Genomic DNA, 24,878 nt, shown 5'->3' on the forward strand with positions numbered 1-24,878 from the left:
ATACTTTTGAAATACCACGGTAGTGGTTACACAAGTGTGTTAATTTTATAATTCATTAACCTTATAATTTGTGTGCTTTTCTTTGTATGTTACACATCAATTAACACATTTTTACAATAGATACATTTGTCCTGGGCAGAATCTCTGAAAGATTCTAAGTAATCAGGTATCAGAAAGAGTCAAGGTTACATGACTTGCCCTAGGTCACAGATGCAGTTAGCTACAAATGAAGTCCTTCATATCCCTTTCCTACTCTTTCTGTTATAAATTGTAAATATGTTGATATTATTATACTTTTTAATTAAACATTTAGTTTCCTACTTAGACTCTGAAAAAAAATAAGTATTACAAGTGAGAACTGCAAAAAAGTAAATAGAAAACACATGTCCTGGCTTTATAACTGTGCACTGTTGAAGCTGTTGTACCATCCATATGAGAAAATTAAATAAAGCCTAATGCCCATGCAACCATTTCTTAACCTCGATATCCTTTTTTAAATGCTTTCAATGTAGACACATGTCAAACTATTAGTACCAACTATTAGTAAAATGAACTGTGTACCTATTCAGATAGACTAGCATTATTTTTGATATCAAAATATAGGGTAATAGAATCGAAAGAGGGCTAGGCTGAGCATGGCAGAGTGCTGTCCCATAAAGTTGTTTTATGATTTAGGGCAGGACATAATCTCTCTGGGTCTAAGAGTGTTAAAATGAGAGGATGGGGCCGGGCGCGGTGGCTCACGCCTGTAATTCCAGCACTTTGGGAGGCCGAGGCGGGTGGATCACGACGTCAGGAGATCGAGACCATCCTGGCTAACACAGTGAAACCCCGTCTCTACTGAAAAAAAAACAAAAAAAAAATTAGCCGGGCGTGGTGATGGGCGCCTGTAGTCCCAGCTACTCAGGAGGCTGAGGCAGGAGAACGGTGTGAACCCGGGAGGCAGAGCTTGCAGTGAGCCGAGATCGCACCACTGCACTCCAGCCTGGGCAACAGAGCGAGACTCCGTCTCAAAAAAAAAAAAAATGAGAGGATAGAACACCAGAGCCAGGACTAAAAAGAATCTCAGGTTTCTTCCAGATTTAAGAAAAATCAAGGACTATTTAAAAACAACAACAACGGCCGGGGGCGGTGGCTCAAGCCTGTAATCCCAGCACTTTGGGAGGCCGAGGCGGGTGGATCACGAGGTCAGGACTGACCATCCTGGCTAACATGCGGTGGAAACCCCGTCCCTACTAAAATACAAAATTAGTCAACGTGCATGGGCGCCTGTAGTCCCAGCTACTTGGGAGGCTGAGGCGAGAATATGGAACCCGGAGGAGCTTGCAGGAGGCCGAGAGCACCACTGTACTCCCAGCTTGAGACAGTGAGACTCCACCAAAAACAACAACAACAAATATATATATATATATACACACACACACACTCTTTTAAAATGCATTTTACAAATGATTATCTCTATTCAAATATGTTCAAAGTAGCTTTGTAAAATAAAATACTAGAATTCCTCTGGCACCTGCTTCATAAATACAAGCATATTCTTCAGCTTGTATCAAACGCAAACCTCTGATTTGTTGTCTAGGTGCAACAACCTCTCCCTCTCAGTTGGCTAATAATAACATTGTTGATTCTTTATCATCATGAGACTCCTCCATGCATTTTAAAAACTTTATATTAGGAAACAATTTCAGATTTACAGACATGAGTTATTTTTATGGCAAATATGTATCTCTCAATATGTAACAGAAGTCTCTCTTAATTTCTAATCTACTGTAATTTGAAAACTTTCGATGGACGCATTTATCTAACTACCCTTTACCAACTACCTACTAGCACTCTGCTAGGCACTTTGCTGTTCCTGAAGTTAATTGAAACAACATTATTTCATGAATGCCTCAATCCGAATATTACACTTATAGTACTTAAAAAATTAAGTTGGCCTTGTAACCACATAACCTTAAATGTTTCAGGATAACTTATAAGACATTGTTAAAGTGTCTAAACAAACAGTTAAATGCCCACTGTTAAAGACGATTTGCCTAGGCATAACTATTAAGATCCAATTTCATCCTTCCTATACCCTTTCATGAGATACTTACAAAATTATTTCATGCTGGCCAGGCGTGGTGGCTCACACCTGTAATCCCAGCACTTTGGGAGGCCGAGGCAGGAGGATCACAAGGTCAAGAGATCGAGACCAGCCTGGCCAACATGGTGAAACCCCGTCTCTACTAAAAATACAAAAAAAAAAATTAGCTGGGCATGGTGGCATGTGCCTGTAGTCCCAGCTACTTGGGAGGCTGAGGCAGGAGAATCTCTTGAACCCAGGAGGCAGAGGTTACAATAAGCCGAGATCGCGCCACTGCACTCCAGCATGGCAACAGAGGGAGACTCCATCTTAAAAAACAAAACAAAAAAAACAAAAAGAAAAAACAAAAAAAACGCAATTATTTCATGCTTCCTAGCTTCCTATTCTCAGATCTGGGGCTCCCAAGGGAAAATCTGTACAGCCCTCCAGCCAAATCAGAGAAACTTAGTGCTCTGAAGGGATCAACAAAATGCCTGTCAAGGCGACCAGCATTTCAATACAACAACCCTGGTTTGCTCTTGGTAGGGATAATAGACTATTTAAGGGATTAGGGAATATTAACATTAATTTTTAAACTTCAATCCTAACTTCTTAGTACAAGAAACAAAAGATAAATTAGTAAAACATGAAACTTGAGATTTCCAAAACCACTCATTCCAACACATATAATAAACATATTATAAACTGTAAGTCAGAAGCTCAATGAGATTTTTCCCATCTTGTTACATACCACAGTAGGCACATAAAATAAAATATAGAGAAAACTACTTTATACACCATGTTCTAATTATGAACACCACCACACTCTCAATCATAATAAAGCTATAGTCAAAAAACAACACAGGTTAGGAGCATCAATCTTCTAATCCATGATCTAAATATACAAATGACAGTGAGAAACTGACCAAATTCTACAACATCCACAAAACAATTTTTAATATTCCCTAAAAATAACTGGAGAACCTGAGCAGAGTTAAGAACCAGAGCTTAGCAATAATCTGGTCCAATACCTTCAAGGAACAAACAGAAAAATCAAGGCTCAAGTGAACAATTTGTCCAAAGTCTCTTAGAAGTAGGAAAGTCATTTCATATGTTATATAATGAATGTTGTCTTGCCATAAGACACTGATGAAAGACAACTTAAAGAAGTCTTTCTGCTTCTGTTAAGTTTCTCTATGACAAGAATTAAATCATGCCATCTAGGTTCTAGTCAGGGAAGTCCTTAGGCCATCATTCTCAGATTTAACCAGTGTTTCTTCTCCCTTATCTTAATATGTTCATAATGACAACGCTGTCAGGATTTTTGTTTTGCTTTGCTTTATGCTCTTGTAATTGTTGCTTTTTTTTTTTTTTGAGACGGAGTCTTGCTCTGTCACCCAGGCTAGAGTGTAGTGGCGCGATCTCAGCTCACTGCAACCTCCACCTCCTAGGTTCAAACGATTATCCTACCTCAGCCTCCTGAGTAGCTGGGATTACAGGCACATGCCACTGCACCCAACTAATTTTGTATTTTTAGTAGAGACAGGGTCTCACCATTTGGCCAGGCTGGTCTCGAACTCCCGACCTCAGGCAACCCACCCGCCTCAGCCTCCCAAAGTGCTGGGATTATAGCCATGAGCCACTGCGACCGGCCAACTGTCACCTTTTAAATCAAATACTGAAGCCCTAAGACCAGCCTTCAGGTCTTGCAGCTACCATTTCATCATTATTCATAACCCAGATGAATACACTGACTATGCTTAGCAAACCTCCAGATGGAACAGTATTACGTGGATGTACCAGTATTTTCAAACAGAGAGAGAGCATTCAAATGATTTGGTGCAATTAGGATAGCATTTTTTTCTTTTTTTGAGACAGAGTGTTGCTCTGTTGCCAGGCTCGAGTGCAGTGGTGTGATCTCAGCTCACTGCAAGCTCCGACTCCCAGGTTCATGCCATTCTCCTGCCTCAGCCTCCCAAGTAGCTGGGACTACAGGCTCCCACCATCACGCCTGGCTAATTTTTTTGTATTTTTAGTAGGGACGGGGTTTCACCATATTAGCCAGGATGGTCTCGATCTCCTGACCTCGTGATCTGCCTGCTTCAGCCTCCCAAAGTGCTGGGATTACAGGTGTGAGCCACCGTGCCCGGCCAGGACAGCATTTTTTTGAAGTTCAAAAGAGATCATTTAAAAACTAAAAAATTGGGCCGGGCATGGTGGCTCACACCTGTAATCCCAGCACTTTGGGAGGCCAAGGCGGGCAGATCACGAGGTCAGGGGATCGAGACTATCCTGGCTAACGCGGTGAAACCCTGTTCCCTATTAAAAATATAAAAAATTAACCAGGTGTGAAATGTTTGAGCACCATGTAGTCCCAGCTTCCTGGAGATAGTAAACTCTTTGTGAGGAGCTGCAGTGGTATAGATGCACTGCACTCAACCTGGAGTGATGAGTAGACTCCATCTCAAAAAAAAAAAAAAAAAAAAAGGAATATTGTGCTTACCCATAAACAATAAAGAATATATAATTTTTTTTATCAGAAGAAGAAATTCACTAACCCAAGATAAACTGAAAAAGTTCATTATGCTAAAAAAAAGAAATAAATCTCGGTACATGGTAAGCTCAAACCTGTAATCCCAGCTGGGAGGCCGAGAGATGGGATCCACGAGGTCAGGAGGTCGAGACCATCCTGGCTAACAGTGGCTCCAAATCTCTACCTAAAATTACAAAAATAGCAGGCCAGTGGCGGGTGCCTGTAGTCCCAGCTACTCGGGAGGCTGAGGAGCAGAATAAGTGAACCAGGCCGAACACAGTGAGCGAGATCCGGCCCTGCACTCCAGCCTGGGTGACAAAACAAGACTCGTCTCAAAAAAAAAAAAAAAAAAAAAAGAAATAAATCTCACAATTTGCAACAAAATAATATTACAAATGAATAATACAAAAACAGAAATAAAATCTAGAAGAGGCCATGCATGGTAGCTCACGCCTGTAATCCCAGCACTTTGGAAGGCCAAGGCAGGAAGACTGCTTGAGGCTACAAGTTTGAGATCAGCCTGGGCAACACAGAGAGACCCCACTTCTACAAAAAAAAATTTTTAAATTATGGCCAGTCACAGTGACTCATGCCTATAATCCCAGCACACTGGGAGGCCAAAGTGGGTAGATCACCTGAGGTCGTGAGTTGGAGGCCAGACTGGCCAACGTGGTGAAACCCTGGTCTCTATTAAAAATATAAAATTAGCCAGGCTTGGTGGTGCAACCCTATAATCCCAGCTACTAGGGAGGTTGAGGCAGGAGAATTGCTTGCACCCAGGAGGAGGAGGCTGCAGTGAGACGAGATCGCGCCATTGCACTCCAGCCTGGGAGACAAGAGCAAAACACCGTCTCAGAGAAAAAAAAAAAACAAGCTGGGCACGGTGGCTCATCCCAACACATTGGGAGGCCGAGGAGGGTGCATCGCTTTAGGTCGGGAGTTCGAGACCACTTGGCCAACATGTGAAACCCTGTCTCTACTAAAAATATAAAAATTAGCCAGGCATGGTGGTGGGCACCTGTAATCCCAGTTACTCGGGAGGCTGAGGCAGGAGAAACGCTTGAACCCACAGGGCAGAGGTTGCGGTAAGCTGAGATTGTACCACTGCACTCCAGCCTGGGCAACACAGCGAGACTCTGTCTTAAAAAACAAAAAAACAAACAAACAAACAAAAAGGCTCATTTCGGAGATAACTGGAGAAAGATTTAATGTTGGATAATATTAAGAAATTACTGTTTTATTAGGTGTTAATAATGGTATTGTGTTTATGTAGAATATCCTTACTTGTAAGGAGATGGCGTGCTAAAATATTAAAGGGATAGTATCATATCTTTATTTTTAAAAGGTTTAACATAATAAACGTTATTAAGCATATGACAACATGTTGAATATAGATGGTAGGTATAAGGGTGGTTCACTCTACTGTTATTTCTGGGGCTTTTTGTATGTTTGAAAGTTTTTTTTTTTTTTGAGATGGAGTCTCACTCTGTCGCCCAGGCTGGAATGCAGTGGCGCGATCTCAGCTCACTGCAAGCTTGGCCTCCTGGGTTCACGCCATTCTCCCACCTCAGCCTCCCAGCTAGATTACAGGCTTCACCTGACACACCCGCTAATTTTTTTTTTTGTATTTTAAGTAGAGACGGGTTTCAACTGCAGCAGTTTATTCCCATCTCCTGACCTCATGATCCTCGCCCACTGGCCTCCCAGCAGCATACAAGGAGCCACCACCGCCTCGAGCTTTTTTTTTTTGAGACGGAGTTCTGCTCTATTCAGGTTGGCGGCGCCGATTCGCTCACTGCAAGCTCCGCCTCCCCGGTTCAATGCTTCATTCTTCAGCCTCCGAAAAGTAGCTGGGACTACAGGCTCACCACGCCCGCTAGTTTTTGTATTTTAGTAGAGACGGGTTTCACCATGTTAGCCAGATGCCCTGACCTCCTGACCTCGCGGATCCACCCGCCTCGCCTCCCAAAGTGTTGGGATGCAGGCTTGAGCCACCGCCGCCTGAAAAGTTTGCACAAAACACTTTAAAACACGTGCCTACAAACTGAAGAATTACATATACTAGAAGAAAAATTTATGAAATTCAATCTGAACTAGTAGCTGCGCACTTGCAAACCAGAAGGTTCAAAGAATAATTCCACAATGTGGCGTAAAAAAGTGATAGCCTCAGACCTAATTAAATCATTTTAGGGAATATATTCTAAGAAAAAAACTGGAAGAAAAAGATTTCTAAAAAGATATTACAGCACCACAATTTAGAATTGTAAAATAGGGCTGGGTGTGGTGGTTCACTCCTGTAATCCCAGCACTTTGGGAGGCCGAGGTGGGCAGACCATGAGGTCAGGAGATGGAGACCATCCTGGCCAACATGGTGAAACCCCGTCTCTACTAAAAATATAAAATATTAGCCGGGCGTGGTGGCACACGCCGGTAATCCTAGCTACTCAGGAGGCTTCGGTAGGAGAATTGCTTGAACCTGGGAGGCGGGGGTTGCAGTGAGCTAAGACCACGCTACTACACTCCAGCCTCGGTGACAGAGTAAGACTCCATCTCACGTGGAAAAAAAAAAAAAAAAGAATTGTAAAATAGGAATAAAAACGAACTGAAAATCACCCTAATGCCAAATAACCAGAGTATTTTAAACTTTAGTTGTTATATACCCATTAAAAATGATAAATATAAAGACGTGTGGAAAAGTATGTCAACATATTGCTATATGAAAGACTAAAAAAACCTTTATATGAATTAAACTAGTAAAGACTGTATGGGCTGGAGTGCTATGGCATGATCTTGGCTCACCGCAACCTCTGCCTCCCAGGTTCAAGCAATTTTCCTGCCTGAGCCTTCCAAGTAGCCGGGATTACAGGCGTGTGCCACCACACCAGGCTAATTTTTGTATTTTTAGAAGAGATGGGGTTTCACCATGTTGGTCAGGCTGGTCATGAACTCCTGACCTCAGGTGATCCACCCGTCTTGGCCTTGCAAAGTGCTGGGATTATAGGTGTGAGCCACAGTGCACAGCCTTAAACATAATTTTTAAAATTTCATGGGGACACATGCTATTAGAGGAAGTATAAACAATGCAAATATAAAATCAGGAAGAATGCCTAGGCACAAATAAAGAAAAGCACCTGAGGGCTATTACTGACCACAATTTGAATGAGTATTCAAAATTTAAATACAGTCCTATCCTGGACAAGGCCAACATAGCCTACCATTAAAAAGACAGGCTGAGCAAGTGGCTCATGCCTGTAATCCCAACACTTTGGGAGGCAGAAGTATCGCTTAAGCCCAGGAGTTTGAGATTGGCCTGGGCAACATAGGAAGACCCATTCTCTACCTCACCGCCCCCACCAAAAAAAAAAGCCAGGTGAGGTGGTGAACACCTGTAGTCCCACGTGTTCACTCAGGAGACTGAGGTGAAAGGATCGCGAGCCTCAGAGGTTGACGTTGCAGTGAACCATGATCACACCACTGCACTCCGGCCTGGGTGACAAAGCAAGACTCTATTTTTTTTAAATAATAATAATTTAAAAATAAAAAGACACAGAAAAAGAGCACATCGTTAGCCTGGACAATACACAGTCTTCCTCAATTCTATTTGTTATTTTAAAACAATACTCAGTTTTCTTCAATTCTTTCCAATATTTTTTAAAATTATGAGAAAACTGAAGAAGGTTCAGGGAAAAACCAAGAGGTAAAGAATAGGATGGAAAAGAAGCCGGGCGTGGTGGCTCAAGCCTGTAATCCCAGCACTTTGGGAGGCCGAGACGGGCGGATCACGAGGTCAGGAGATCGAGACCATCCTGGCTAACACGGTGAAACCCCGTCTCTACTAAAAATACAAGAAAATTAGCCGGGCGAGGTGGCGGGCGCCTGTAGTCCCAGCTACTCGGGAGGCTGAGGCAGGAGAATGGCGTGAACCCAGGGGGGCGGAGCTTGCAGTGAGCCGAGATCGCGCCACTGCACTCCAGCCTGGGGCACAGAGCAAGACTCCGTCTCAAAAAAAAAAAAAAAAAGAAAAGAAAAGAAGTAATTTTGAAGACGGTCTGAAATCAAATGAAGTGTGACATGACTAATTAACACTGAAATATCCATGGGGAGGCTTTTGAATGGAGACCCTGAAAAGCTGATGTTATCTCTCAATGCCCACAGATGACTCACCAAGAAGAGAGGGCTAACAAAATCCTCAAAGTTTGTTGTTTTACAGAAGAGAGATCTCTTTACTGTGCTGGCAAAAGTTACCGGCATAGGCAAATAAGGGAGGCTGGGTGTCTTAAGTCATTGACCATCTGTTTTTCTACAGGGTGTTTACTTATCCATGATCACCTGATCATATTAGAATGTCTCTAAAACTTGACTCAGTTACTCAAAGCTTGAATCAATTATTTACCATTTCAAAATTCTGCAGTGCCATCCCGCTCCCACACACTGCTCACTCAGCAACATTCAAATGTCTTAGACCTGCCATCCAGGGCCCCAAGAAAGTACGCTGGCTTCACTTCTCCACAACTCCTCAACACACCAGCAAATCAGACTTCTGACTATTTCATTACCTAAATATTCCTTACGTTTTCCTATGTACTTTTGGTTACTCTCTCCTTAACCCCACTTGTTGCAATCTTACCCTTCCATTTTTAAAAATTTTAATTTAATGCTTCTATGTTATCTCAAACACTACCTGTTATGTGTTGAATTGTAGCCCCCCATCTCACTCCTGCCAAATATGTTAGTCCTGACCCTCAGTACCTCAGAATGTGACCTGTTTTGGAAATGGAGTTGCTGCAGATGTAATCAATTAAGATGAAGTTACTGGAGTAGGGTGGGACCTACTGGTGTCCTTATAAGGGAAATTTGGACACAGAGACACACAGGGAAAATGTCATGTGACAACAGAGGCAGAAATTGGAGTGATGCAGCTACAAGCCAAGGAGCACCAAGAACTGATGGAAGCCTCAGCCTCCCAAGTAGCTGGGATTAGACGCACATGCCAGCACGTCTGGCTAATTTTTGTATTTTTAGTAGAGATGGGGTTTCACCATGTTAACTTAAACTTTGAACTCAAGTATTCACTCACCTTGGCCTCCCAGTGCTGGGATTACAGGCGGAGTCACATTTGGGAGGGGCTGAAGCAGGAGAATCACTTGAACCTGGGAGGTGAGGTTGTATTGCCAAGATTGCGCCCACGCACTCCAGCTTTCAGTAAGGGAGTGAGACGCCATTCCGCCAAAAAAAGGTCAAGCGCTGTGGCTTCCACGCTTGCACCAAATAATAACTGGGCTGGGACACAGTGAAACCCCGCCTCAAGTGCAACATGCAAAATTAGCCGGGCGGGTGGGAGCCTGTAGTCCCAGCTACCGGGAGGCTGAGCAGGAGAATGGCGGAACCCGGGAGGCAGAGCTTGCAGGTGAGTCAGATCGCGCCACTGCACTCCCAGCCACGAGTGACTCATCTCAAAAAAAAAAAAAAAGCAGCAGGTGCAAAGGCTCTCACACCGTAATCCCCAGCACTTTGACAGGCCAAGGCAGGTAGATCACCTAAGGTCAGGAGTTCGAGACCAGCCTGACCCGGGGCAATATTGTGAAACCCCGTCTCTACTAAAGCTACAAAAAAATTAGCTGGGCGTGGTGGTGTGCACCTATAGTCCCAGCTACTTGGAAGGCTGAGACAGGAGAATCCCTTGAACCCAGGAGGTGAAGGTTGCAGTGAGCCAAGATCTCATCGCTGCATTCCAGCCTGGGCAATAGTGTGAGACTCCGTCACAAAAAAAAAAAAAAAGAAAAAAGAAAGAAAGAAAAGAAAAAGAAAATGTACATAAATGGGTACTATTGAACTGATATTCAATAGATTCAATATCACTAAAGGAGCTGATTAATGGGAACTTTTGTTGCCTTTGTGTATAGGAGTGGGGAGTTGCAGCTGGTTAATGCTAAATACAAACCGAAATATCTATTTAAAGTATGAATACCCTCTGAATTTGGTGCTCATTAATATTAACTGATATAGTTAATTTATTAACTGATAATGAATATTGTAACTGACAAAGAATACACAATTCATCATAAGGTAAAGGTGTGGTCCTGGCCTTCTGCTTTATTGAGCTTGTATATCAAATAAAGCATATGACCAACCCTAGGGCTGCATTACTACTGCCATCAAAGCCATAGTATTTCATTTGTGTATACATCTAAATATAACTCTAGTTATTTACTAATTAATTCAGAACATTTATTGAGCTCCTAGGCAGCCACTTTACGTCCTTTTTAGAATAAGGTGAGGTAGAAAAAGATCACATTTAAAAAAATAAATGAATATGACAGACATCAAAATAGGCAGACACTGGAGCCGAAGGGAGGGAAGAGGGAAGGCAGAGACAGACACCAGCTCAGTCCTAAAGGAGCACCCATCCAATCTAATGAAAAGTAAGAGAGTAAACTAGCTCCATACCTCTCCTTTCTCCCCATGCCGATCCTACACTTCACAATCAGGCTTCCTTTCCTAATGTACAGCTTTCATTAGATCACTGGTGAAAAACATTCGATGACTTTCCACTATTTAGTCAATCAAGTCCAAACTTCCCAGCTTGGAATAGAAATGGAGATTCAAAGCCTTCCATGATTTGATTGTATGGTATGCAGAGATTAGGAAGACAAGCTTTGAAATTAGACTACCTGGACTCAAATATTTTCTGTGTCAATTGTTAGCTCTCTTCCTCATTTTATATGTAAAAAGGGATTAAAAACCAGTGCCTACCTCATCAGGTTGTTGTAAGGATTAAATAAAATGCTACTTATGAAATGCTTAGCACATTATCTTGCAAATAGTAACCATGCAAAAACTGTGAGCCACTGACCAGGCATATGGCTTGCGCCTATAATCCTAGCAATTTGGGAGACCAAGGCAGGAGATCACTTGAGTCCAGGAATTAAAGACTGCAATGAGTTATAATCACACCACTGCACTCCAGCCCGGGCAACAGAGTAAGACCCTGGTTCTATTTAAAAACAAAATATAACAAAACAAAACAAAAAAAACCCTACCCAAAGCACACTGGGGGAAAAAAAACCACTACTACTATTAATTTTTTTAAGTTTTATTTATTCATTTTAGGTTTTATCTATTATTGTTGCTGTTGTTCATCTCCATTTCCAGCCTTAAGTCCAACAACACCCTTATAACAATCTTGTTCTCCAAGCAAAGTGGATTCTTTACCATCTCCTAAATATCCACCTCTGTGCTTACGCTTTCACTCAGCCTGAAAATACAGTACTGTCTCATCTCCAAGTATTAAGATACTAACTATTCTTGGCAGTTTCATTCACAGGCCACCTCTTGCAGGTACTATTCTCTAGTATCCCAGCTCCATAACACATTACAGACATTCCTCAGCATACAAACCTTGGCTAGATTCATCCTGGTATCTTGCAGAGTTCTAGCCAGTTTCCAGTATACATGGTAGGGCTCAATAAATATTTGAGAAAATAATACCTATATTTCCTTTCTCCTCCAACCACTCTCTTGGATAAGAGCTCCATATTACAAGTAAAAAGAGTTCTTCTAGAGTATTTCATAAAGCTGGCCGGCTAATTTTCTATCACCAATGTGGTAATTTTCTAATACAGTATCTAACACATAGTAGATGCCCAAATATTCAAGGAGCTAAGCTGAATTTCACCTCATCTTTTAATTTCAATTATCATTCTATTCATTATGATCAAGTATGGCTCATCCTTAGAAATAGATTTTAGTATTTACTTGCCCACAAATTCATCTGTCAATTCATGGCCATCCTCCCCCATCCCAATATGTCATTTATTGGTTTGGGGGAGACAACATTCAAAACCTCAGTAAAGTAAGAATCAGAAAATTAAATGTCTACAGGGCCATAAAAATAAACAGCAGGCCAGGCGCAGTGGCTCACGCCTATAATCCCAACACTTTGGGAGGCCGAGACAGGCGGATCACGAGGTCAGGAGATCTAGATCATCCTGGCTAACACTGTGAAACTCCGTCTGTACTAAAAATACAAAAAATTAGCCAGGCATGGTGATGGGCGCCTGTAGTCCCAGCTACATAGGAGGCTGAGTCAGGAGAATGGCGTGAACCCTGGGGGCGGAGCTTGCAGTGAGTGGAGATCGTGCCACTGCACTCCAGACTGGGCGACAGAGACAGATTCCGTCTCAAAAAAAATAAAAAATAAAAAAAATAAACTGCAAAGCAAGAGAGCAGTGCAGACTATGGAGAACTAGGAAACACATCCCACCTAAAAGTTTCAGCTAGTTACTGCTATAAGTGAATATGGGCTTGCTGTTCACAGATCTTCCAATTTTTCAAGGTTAAGTCAGAAACTCAGAAGTCTGTGTACATTTTTAAGACATTAAAAATATTGTGTAAACCAAACAAAATATGTATACAGGTCAAATCCAACCACAGGTTGCCAGTTTGCAACCTCTGCTACAGAAGTTCTCTGCAAAAGTGATGGCGTGAGAAGAGTTCTATCCCAGCAGATAATCTAAGGCAGCCCCTAAAACTAAGCAGCTTCTTGGAAGCATCTCCTGCAACACTTAGCCCAACTCTCAACCATTCTGATTGACCTGAAAACCAAATTAATTTGACAATTTAATTAAGCAAAGTGAGCCCCCTACTCTGTACCAGGTGCTGAGGAATCAGAAATGAACAGTAGTGCTAAAGAACACCTAGTATTTATTGAGCATGTTCTAGATGCCAAGCACTATTTTACACGTTATGTATATTGACTCATTTAATCCTCACAAAACCCTATGAGATTACTATTATCCTTAAAGATGAGGAAGCTGAGGTGCAATGAGGTTTCATTTGTCCAAGGTCACACAATCTGCGAGCAGCAGTGCTTAATAAGGACCTCAGACAGACTCCACCAAAAAAAGCTCACAATTTGAAAGCAAGCCCCATTCAATAAATGATGCTGGGATCACTGGTTATACGTAGGGAAAAAAAATGAAACTGGACCCTACCTTACACTACACATAAGAATCCATTCCAGATACATTAAAGATCTGACCATTGAAAACAACAGAGGGATTCCAGAATATAAAGAATAATTGCAGGCTGGGCACAGTAACTCACACTTGTAATCCCAGCACTTTCGGAGGCTGAAGCGGGTGGATTGCTTGAGCTCAGGAGTTTGAGACTAGCCTGGGTAACATGGCGAAACCCCACCTCTACAAAAAATGCAAAAAGTAGCAGGGCACAGTGGTGCATGTCTGTGATCTCAACTGCTTCAGGAGGCTGAGGCGGGAGGGCTGCTTGAGCCCAGGAGGTTGAGGCTGTAGTGAGCCGAGATTGCACCAGTGAACACCAGCCTTGGTGACAGAACGAGACCCTGCCTCAAAACAAAACAAAGAATAACTGCAGATCTTGAAGGAAAAGATTGATAAAGTTGACACTAAAATTCAGAACTTTTTAACAAATGACACCTTAAACAGATTTTTTTTTAATAAGCAACAGGCCAGGTGCAGTGGCTCATAACTGTAATCCCAATACTTTGGGAGGCCAAGACAGGTGGATCACTTGAGGTTAGGAGTCTGAGACCAGCCTGGCCAACATGATGAAACCTCATCTCTACTAAAAACACAAAAATTAGCCAGGTGTGGTGGCACATGCCTGTAGTCCCAGCTACTTGGGAGGCTAAGGCAAGAAAATCACTTGAACCTGCAAGACGGAGGTTACAATGAGCTGAGATGGCATGACTGCACTCCAGCCTTGGCGACAGAGCAAGACGTCATCTCAAAAAAAAAAAAAAAAAAAAAAAATTTAAAATAAGCAAGAAACTGGGAAATGACATCTGTAATACCTATCAACAACAAAGGATTAATAATCAGAATCCATAAAGAAATATTTTGTAAAAGACAACCCAGTAAGAAAAACAGCAAAACAAGTCCAAGCATTATCTAATCTGTGTAAAGCTGGCACTACCACAGTTACCACACAGTACACTCCAGAACAATAGACCTTGCCATCACTGACTGATATAAATATTCAGGGGTCTGTGTTGTGCTGCAGGTACACAGTGCATGGGTAATCCAGCCCAAAGGCCAGAACCAAGACGTTTATTCATTCTCCATCATCATATAGACATTAGATGGCAAATTAGAGGTTGAACATCCAACCCTCAGACATATAGAACAGGGGTTGGCAAGTGTTATTGTAAAGAGTATTTCCAGCTTTGTGAACTGACACAACACATCTCTGTCATGACTACGCAACTCTGCTATTGGTACCATAAAAGAAGATAGGGACAATATATAAATAAATGAGTGTGGCTGTATTCCAATAAAACGTTATTTACAAAAACAGATGGTGGGCCAGATTTGACCTATGGACCACAGTTTGTTGACCCCTGACATAGACAGCTGTGCTATTTCTACACTATAGGTAGGATACTTCCCACGTTTTCGCCTGTCTTTTATGTCTGCTGACACCTCTGATTTCCTTAACCAAAAACTACACTACACTTGACAGTAACTCTATTATTCTGCCAAAAAAACCTTTTCACCCTTATTATCAAAGAGAATTCTCCCCTCATTTTCCTTTCACTTTTTCAAACCTTTTTTGACAGCCACCACCCCAAACCAGAAATCTAAAAAACTCCTCCCTTTTACCACTCACAATGTCAATCGTCAACACCTGCAAATTCTAACTCTGATCAATGCCCACAGCCTCTGCCTTAGTTCAGATCCTCATTACCTCTCTGGTCTTTGGTCTACCCTCCTTCCAAAGAACATCCATTTATCTCCTAGAAATTAAACCTCCACCCCATACTTCCCTTCTCGAAGATCTTGAATGCCTCTTTCAGCTGAGGTTTCAGTCCAAACTCCTTAGCAAGGTCCTTCACAACCAGGTTCCTAACACGGTCTTCCTAGTATCATCTCTGGCCATGCTTTCACACACATTCTATGCTCCAGCCACATTCAGTTATTAATACATTCCCTGAAAACGTGTCTTTACCTGAAAGGCCCTTCTCTCTATATTACTGGCAAACTCCTGTATCTTTCAGGACATATCTCAAATGTCACCCCTTCAAAACACCTTCCCTGATTCTTTGAGCAGAGACACACCCATCTCTATGTCCTTACAATGTTTAATAACTCTTCTTTGGTGTCGACCATCCTGAACTATGATTGCTCATATGTCTACTTCACTCATAGGGCTGCATACCCAAAGTGAAGTGACTCTGCCTTAAAGACCTCTGAATCTACAGAGCCCAGCATAATGCTTGATATGCAGCAAATGCCTTGAGGCACAGTAAATGTTTGCTGAATAGAAGACATGCTTGGTAGTAGGAGGAGGGTTTCTTAACCTGGGGTTCACAGACAGGAGTCTATAGATAGGACGTCAGTGGGGTTTGTGAACTCGAATAGGAAAAAAAAAAATCTCTTTTATTAATCTCTAACTGAAAATTATTATTCTATTCAAATATAAGTGTAGGTAACATACCATTCTAGTATTAGCAGTATCTATGACTCTGTAACAACAGAAATCTCAAATATCTTTATATCATACTACAGTTGTTGCATATAATCTTGAAGTAGGCTTTATGCGCACCACGTCTTTGAAATTGTAATTATCGGATCCATCACTAAATCTGATTTCTTAATGTGCTGATAAACAAGTATATGAATATTAGATTTGTATATTTTGGAAACTATATTTCCATATAATTGGTGTTCCTTATAATTCAATGTACTTTATTTTATACAACTAAAAAATATTATTCTGAAAGGGGTCCATGGCACAGATAAGGTCAGGTCTTCCTTCATTAGAAAAACCCAGAACAGGCTGGGCACGGTGGCTCACGCCTGTAATCCCAGCATTTTGGGAGGCCGAGGTGGGCAGATCACTTGAGCTCAGGAGCTCAAGACCAGCCTGGGCAACATGTTGAAATCCCATCTCCACAAATTAAAAAAAAAAAGAAAAGAAAAACCCAGAACAAATGAATTGTGTTGCGGTATATACATATGGTATTGACAATCTTATTTTATATTTGCCCTCATAACCTTTCTGTTCATTAATTCTCTTTGATTATATGGGGCCCTGGACCTATTTTCCATGACTAGTTTGCATATTTCCTTCAGAACTCTCCCATAGCCCATGCGAACTTTGAATTCTTCTCTAACATGATCCAACTTCAATTAACAAAATAGAGACTCTGGGTCTTTACAATTTTTCACTTTTCTTTTTTAGGATTTTGTGTCCCTTTGTGGTAAACACCTATAAGAGAAGCAGCATTCCTTTTTTCTTTTTTTTTTTTTTAGACAGTGTCTTACTCTGTAATCCAGGCTGGAATATCATGGAACGATCACAGCACGGCTCATTGCAGCCTTGGCCTCCCAGGCTCAAGCGATCCTTCCACCTCAGCCTCCTGAGTGGCTGGGACTAAAAGTGCAAGCCACATCAGGTGGCTAATTTTTTTTATTTTTTTGTAGAGATGGGGTCTGCCAGCTCCTGGGCTCAAGCAATCCTCCCGCCTTGGCCTCCCAAAGTGCTGGAATTACAGGCATGAGCCACTATGGCTGGCCGGAGCATCTCTTAAAACTCTACAAAGTTAGAAGGTCTCAAAGACAACTTCTTTGCACAATTAGAGATGAGCCAGGAAATACCAAATAACTGGCTGCCTACCCTCTTTTGTATTCCCTTCAGCCTTTGTATTGCCAAAGTCATTAAAGGAACAAAACAAATTTAATAGTTATCTGGTATATACTGTTACGCTTCACTTCTTATTGTTTTTGTTTGTTTGCTTTTAGTTTCATCACAAGAATGTTATGGTTCATTTCTTAACACCTTTCTCCCAGCTAGCAAACTCATTTAAGGCAATGTGTTTAGTGAGCAGGCAGCTGACCATTTCCAGTAGACCCTCTGCTACTAACTTGTAAGATCTTGAAAAGTCAACTTTACCTTTCTGTTTCAGCTAAAATCACTACCTGATTTGAAATCTTTACTTGATCTCTCAGGCCTTTGTAGTTTTTATACATTCACTCTTCTTCACCATTTTACTGGCTTCAATAACGCCTTTCGGATGACCTCTCCAGGTGACCCTGCTCTTAAGCTGTGGGCTGTCCCCTTCCAGGGAAGACACCTTGGGTCACCGCCCCCAAACAGCCGGGTCCCTCCTTTTAAAGACACACACAATTCCCTAAGTTGATAAAGGTTCTTTCCTTTCTTGCCAACCAGTTCCACTCTCTGTGCCTCTTTTGCCGGTCAGCTCCTGCACCCAAACCTCAGTCCCCTTTTGTCCCCCTTTTCTCTCATCAAACACCTCCTTTTTCCTGTTGCTTCCCCCAATAGGGGGTGGAGGATGCTTGGAACGTAAGTCTTCAGAGCCTTGGGAGTTATACAGCTTTGCAAATCAGCCCCAGTACCCCAAGGACTGCCCCAATCTGATACCAGCGTCTGTACCCAAAGGGCCCTCATTCCTCATCAATCACCTCCTTCCCTCCCCGCAAAGAACTGCTCCAGCCCTGACAGCCTAAGCTTGGCCCCCATGCCTTCACCCCAATCACCAGGTTCTACCTGCACTAGGGCTCTAATCCCGCCTAAGGCCTAACCCAGTTCCACGTCCTGCCATCCTCTCAGCCCATGGACCCCAATCCTGGTTCCTTTCGGATCCAGTGTTCCTTCTCTACGACCCTGACCACGACCCCACTACTGGCTCCCGCCTGTTCCCTGGGCCTGGAGCGCCACCCCGTGCAGACCCCGGCCAGCCCTGCACTCCCTCAGTGCGCCGGCCCCAGCGCCCAGCACCCTCCCCACCCGGCCGGGCCGCCGCTCCCTCCAGCGCCCCCGCCCGCAGGCCTGGGGCCCGCTCCCCAACATGGCGACGGGGACACAGCGCGGCGGGCGGGGCGGCTCCGGGCCGGGCCCGCACTCAGACCGTGCCACTCGGTCGCCCGGCGCCATTTTCCCGCGCCGGGCCCGGGCGGCGCCTCCTCCCCGCGAAGCCAGCCCGACAAGGACCGCGGACACCCGGCGGGCCCACCCCTTACGGGCCCGCGCCGCCGTCGTCTCACCTGAGCGCGGCCCCAGCCCTCCCGGGCGGGCCTTGGAGCGCCGGCCCCGGCCGTGCGTGCCCGCCGCCCTCCGTGCGTCCGTCCGTCAGTCCTCGCGTGCGCCCGTCTGTCCGGCCACCCGCGCCCGGCCGCCCGCAGCCCGACCCGGCAGGGCCTCACGGAGCCGGCGGGGAGGGGGATGGGCCGGACCGGGCCGGGGAGGGAGGGGGAGGGAGGGAAAGAGGGAGGGAGCGCCAGAGGGGGCGGGGCGGACTCGAGGGGCGGGGCATTGCCCACGTGACCAGACGTCCCCGGGAGCGCGAGGTGGAGTGCGCGCCAGCTCGCTTGGGTGCTGTGTGCTTAGTGCTGGGATCTCGTGGGTCTCTGTCGGCTTCCCAGTGCTATTCTCTCGCCAGTGAGTCCCGCTGGGGAAACACACACCGAACAGCCTTTTGCGAGCGCACTGAGTATCCTTGGAAATGGCAACTCCAAACCTCAGTTTACCCATCTGAAATATGGGGAAAAGCATAGTTCTTGTGAGGAGGAAATGGAGGTAGGCATGGAAGGCACTTGTCACCGTGCCTGACACATAGTGTCTAATAATAAGCTTAATGGGATATAGACAAAAGCTTTCACTATTATTTGCCTCTAAATCCCTCTCTTCTTTTTCCCATCATTACCTCCCTAGCAAGCTAAAATGCTCAGGAAATAGAATTATTGATCGAACGAGTGTGGCCCCTCCCCACTTCCCAAATGTAGAAAGGCCTCCTCAGCACTGGCCTTGACGTCTGTCATACAGGCCTGGATTCATATCTGGCTTTCACTCTTTTTTTTAAATCTTTTGGGCCGGGCGCGGTGGCTCAAGCCTGTAATCCCAGCACTTTGGGAGGCCGAGACGGGCGGATCACTAGGTCAGGAGATCGGGACCATCCTGGCTAACACGGTGAAACCCCGTCTCTACTAAAAAATACAAAAAACTAGCCGGGCGAGGTGGCGGGCGCCTGTAGTCCCAGCTACTCGGGAGGCTGAGGCAGGAGAATGGCGTAAACCCGGGAGGCGGAGCTTGCAGTGAGCTGAGATCCAGCCACTGCACTCCAGCCTGGGCGACAGAGCGAGACTGCGTCTCAAAAAAAAAAAAAAAATTTTGTTTTTGTTTTCTTTTTTCCCACACTACACTGATGTATTTTTTAAATTTTTGTAAGTACGTAGTAGGTGAATATATTTATGGGGTACATGAGATTTTGATACAGGCATACATCATGTAATAATCACATCATGGTAAATGGGGTATCTAGCACCTCAAGCATTTATCCTTTGTGTTACAAACAACCCAATTACACTCTAGTTATTTTAAAATGTACAGCTAAATTGTGTGTGTGTGGTTTTTGTGGTTTTTTTTTTTTTTTTTTTTTTAGACAGAGTCTCACTATGTCGCCCAGGCTGAAGTGCAGTGGCGCGATCTCGGCTCACTGTAACCTCCGCCTCCCTGTTTCAAGGGATTCTCCTGCCTCAGGCTCCTGAGTAGCTGGAACTACAGGCGCCTGCCGCCACACCCAGCTAATTTTTGTATATTTTTTAAGTAGAGATGGGGTTTCACCATATTGGCCAGGCTGGTCTCGAACTCCTGACCTCATGATCTGCCTGCTTCAGCCCCTCAAAGTGCTGGGATTATAGGCGTGAGCCACCGCGCCTGGCCAATTGTTTTGTACTATAGTCACCTTCTTGTGCTAGCAAATACTAGGTCTTATACATTCTTTGTAACTATTCTTTTGTCATTCCCGCTTCTCACCCACCTCCCCACTAACCTTACCAGCCTCTGGTAACCCTCCTTTTATTCTCTATCTCCATGAGTTCAATTGTTTTAATTTTTCGCTCCTGGCTGGGTGCGGTGGCTCACACCTGTATCCTAGCACTATGGGAGGCCAAGACGGGTGGATCACCTGAGGTCAGGAGTTCAAGACCAGCCTGGCCAACATGGTGAAACCCTGTCTCTACTAAAATACAAAAACTAGCTGGGCATGATGGCGAGTGCCTGTAATCCCAGCTACTCAGGAGGCTGAGATGGGAGAATCTCTTGAACCTGGGAGATGGTGGTTGCGGTGAGCTGAGATTGCGCCACTGCACTCTAACCTGGGCAGCTGAGTGAGACTCCGTCCCAAAAAAAATAAAATAAAATAAAAAATTTGTTGCTTCCACAAATAAGTGAGAATATGTGAAGTTTGTGTTTCTGTACCTGGCTTCTTTCACGTAACATAATGACCTCCAGTTCCATCCATATTGTTGCAAATGACAGGATCTCACTTTTTTAATGGCAGAATAGTATTCCATTGTGTATATGCACATTTTATTTATCCATTCATCTGTTGATGGACACTTAGGCTGCTTCCAAATCTTGGCTATTGTGAATAGGGCTGCAGTAAACATGCGAGTGCAGATCTTTTCCATACACTGATTTCCTTTTTTCTGGTGTATACCTAAGAGTGGGATTGCTGGATGGTATGGTAGCTGTCTTTGGCTTTTGCTCTTGATAGCTGTCCTTGCCTCTCTGAACTTGAGCTTCTTTATCTGTAAAATGGGAGTTAGGGGTCTGTTCTGAGCATCACAGGAGATGGAGGATGAGCAGGTAGATGTAAACTAATTAAACAGATCAGTCCTACTGATCCCATAGAAGAAAGGGAGTCAGGAACCCTTTCATTCCATCTATATTTACTGAGTACACACAGTGTGCTTGAACTGGGATACCCACCATCTTTTCGCATTACCCTGACCGCCCTCTAATCTATTCTCCACCCTGCTGTCAGAGTAATGTTTCTAATGATCAGAAATCTGATCATGTCACTACCCTACTTAAAAGTATCTGATGGTGGCCAGGTACAGTGGCTCGTGCCTATAATCCCAACACTTTGGGAGGCTGAGGCAGGTGGATCGCTTGAGCCCGGAGTTCGAGACTACCCTGAGCAACATGGCAAACCCTGTCTCAACAAAAAATACAAAAATGGCTGGGCTCAGTGGCTCACACCTGTAATCCCAGCACTTTGGGAGGTCAAGGTGGGCGGATCACCTCAGCTCGGAAGTTCGAGACTAGCCTGGCAACATGGCGAAACCCCATCTCTACTAAAAATACAAAAATTAGCTGGGCATGATGGTGCACACCTGTAGTCCCAGCTACTTGGGAGGCTGAGGCATGAGGCAAGAATCACATGGGCTGGGAGGTAGAGGCTTCAGTGAGCCGAGATAACACCAGTGCACTCCTGCCTGGGTGGCAAAGGGAGACCGTGTCTCAAGAAAACAAGACAAAAACATAGCGGGCATGGTGCTGCACACCTGTGACCCGAGTCACACAGGAGGTTGAGATGGGAGGATTGCTTGAGCCTGGGAGGTTGAGGCTGCAGTAAGCTGAGATCATACCACTGCACTCCAGCCTGGGCAATAGAGTGAGACTCTGTCTCAAAAAAAAAAAAAAAAAAAAAAAATCTGATGGCTCTACATTGCTCTTAAGATAAAAGTCAAATAAATGTTGGCCTCCTCACATCTCTAGATTTATCTCAGGGCCCTCTTCCCCTTTCTCTGGGTTGCAACTACAGTGATATTTCTTACACATTGTTCTCCCTCCCTTCTGAGAACCCTTGTACATGCTGATCACCCGCCTGCAATGCTCTCCCCACTTAGATAACTCTCAGCCTTCAGATCCCAATTCAAACAGGGCTACTCCAAGGATACTTTACCTGACCCATTCCCAGACAGGTTTTCTTAGCACGATGTGCTTGTCCTCAATAGAATGTACTAAGTCATTATTACCTGTCTTTGCCACTAGACTATGGACACAATAAGGAAGAAAACCTTATCCATCTTGTTTAACACTGTTTCCTCAGCACATAGCACAGCGCCTGGCACAGAGTAGGTGCTCAATAAGTATTTGCTGCGTTTGTGAATCCTAAGGACAATGCTAGGTACTGGGCCCAAGAGGGCAGAGAGGAGCAAAGAGAACCACAGGCAACCGCAACAGGGGGGCACCTTAGACCTTTGAGCCTATGAAATTAACACCAAAGAAATTTAAAATATCCTGGGAAAAAAAACTTTTCTGAAGCTTTTTATTTTAACTTTTAAAAACTGAAATTTATACACAATAAAATGAAAAAATATTACGTGTATATCTAATAATTTTTTTGCCTACATTCCTGTGTTACCAACATCTAGATCAAGATCTATCAACCCAGAAAGTTCTCATTTGTTCTCTTTTATATGTTCCCTTCCAATAAATACCTGCTCCCCCAAATGTAACCATTATTCTGACTTCTAGCACCGTAGATTAACTTTGACAGTTCTTGATCTCCATAGAAACAGAACCAAACAGTTTGTACTTTTGTGTTAGCCTGGAAATCTGACATAGCCAAAGAATGATTTTTTGGATAAAGATACAATGAATGAATGACTTGATTAATTTACCTGAAAGATTGAATGAAAAGCTCTGGCTACTTCCTCCTGTAGATACAGAGGTCTTGACAACAGCCAGCCCAGAGGCTGAGAAGACCTCATTGACATACTTCCAAACCCACAAAGACTTCTAGAGGTAAGAAAGCTCTGGAAGATTCCAGAAACTCTGCAATAAGACTGAGTGCTACGGCTCACGCCTGTAATTCCAGCACTTTGAGAGGCCAAGGCAGGAGGATTGCTTGAGTCCAGGAGTTCAAGACCAGCCTAGGCAACACAGTAAGACTTCATCTCTACAAAAAATTAAAAATTTAGCTGGCCATGGTCATGTGTGCCCGTAATCCCAACTATTCATGAGATTGAGGTGAGGTGGAAGGATCACTTGAGCCTGGGAATTGGAGGCTACAGTGAGCCAAGATCATATCACTGCTCTCCAGCCTGGGTGACAGAGTAAGACCCTGTCTCAAAAAAAAAAGGCAAAGGACTTGAATAGACATTTCTTCAAAGAAGATATACAAATGACTAATAAGCACGCAAAAAGATGTTCAATCTCTGTAGTCATTAAAGAAATGCAAATCAAAACCATAATGAGATACCACTTCATACCCATTTTTATTTATTTATTTATTTATTTATTTATTTATTTATTTATTGAGACAGAATCTCTGTGGCCCAGCCTGGAGTGCAGTGGTATGATCTCAGCTCACTGCAACCTCCGCCTCCCAGGTTCAAGCAATTCTTATGCCTCAGCCCCTGAAGTAGCTGGAATTACAGGCGCGCACCACCATGGCCAGCTAATTTTTGTATTTTTCGTAGAGACAGAGTTTCGCCATGTTGCCCAGGCTGGTCTCAAACTCTCCTGAGCTCAGGCAATCTGCCTGCCTCGGCCTCCCAATGTGTTAGGATTACAGGCATGAGCCACGGCGCCCAGCCGCTGTTATTTTTTTAAAAGGCAAAAAATAACAAGTTTTGGCAAGGATGTGGAGAAATTAGGACTTTTATGCATTGCTGGTGGGAATGTATTTTGTTTTTGTTTTTTGTTTTTCTTTGAGACAGAGTCTTGCTCTGTCATCCAGGCTGGAGTGCAGTGGTGCAATCTCAGATCACTGCAACCTCTGCCTCCCGGGTTCAAGCAATTCTCATACCCCAGCCTCTAGAGTAGCTGGGATTACAGGCATGCGCCATCATGCCCAGCTAATCTTTGCATTTTTTGTAGAGACTAGGTTTCACGCTGTTGCCCAGGCTAGTTTCCAACTCCTAGGCTCAAGTGTTCCACCTGCCTTGGCCTCCCAAAATGCTGAGATTACAGGCGTGAGCCACCACACCCAGATAGGAATGTAAATTGATGCAGCCATGGTGGAAAACAGTTTGGCATTTCCTCAAAAAGTTAAACATAGGCACCCCCGTAATCCCAGCTACTTGGGAAGCTAGGGCAGGAGGATCACTTAAACCCAGGAGTTTGAGTCGAAACTGGGCAACATAGCAAGACCCAGTCTCAAGGAAAAAATAAGGATTACCCTATGAGCCAGTAATTCCACTTCTGGATACTTATCCAAAATAAGTGAAATCACATTAGTGCCACTGTACTCCAGCCTGGGTGACAGATGAGACCCTGTCTCAAAGTTTAAAAATAAATAAACAAGCCAGGTGTGGCAGCACATACCTGTGGTCCCAGCTACCCAGGAGGCTGAGGCGGGAGGATCAGTTGAGCCCTGGAGGTTGAGGCTGCAGTGAGCCATGTTTCCATTCCTGCATTCCAGCCTGGGTGATGGAGCAAACCTCTGTTTCAAAATAAAATTTAAAAAATAAAAAAGAAGTGAAA

General features: G+C 43.9%; 1 protein-coding gene across 9 annotated transcripts in view; it reads right to left on the reverse strand.

Moving 5' to 3' along the window:
• Nucleotides 1-18,826, reverse strand: part of NCOA6 (nuclear receptor coactivator 6) — a 118,013-nt gene extending 99,187 nt beyond the window's left edge. For 4 of the 9 annotated variants that reach the window (XM_009216271.4, XM_009216264.4, XM_009216267.4 and 1 more), the window contains exon 1: nucleotides 18,647-18,755. The gene's annotated coding sequence lies outside the window, so the exon portion shown is untranslated. Of the gene's footprint in view, nucleotides 1-18,646 lie in introns of all 9 variants that reach the window. The other 5 variants (XM_009216263.4, XM_017944872.3, XM_009216265.4 and 2 more) reach the window with 4 other exon arrangements.
• Nucleotides 18,827-24,878: the final 6,052 nt, after the last annotated feature.

Source organism: Papio anubis, chromosome 16, assembly GCF_008728515.1.
Source record: "Papio anubis isolate 15944 chromosome 16, Panubis1.0, whole genome shotgun sequence".
In the NCBI taxonomy this organism is placed as follows: domain Eukaryota; kingdom Metazoa; phylum Chordata; class Mammalia; order Primates; family Cercopithecidae; genus Papio; species Papio anubis.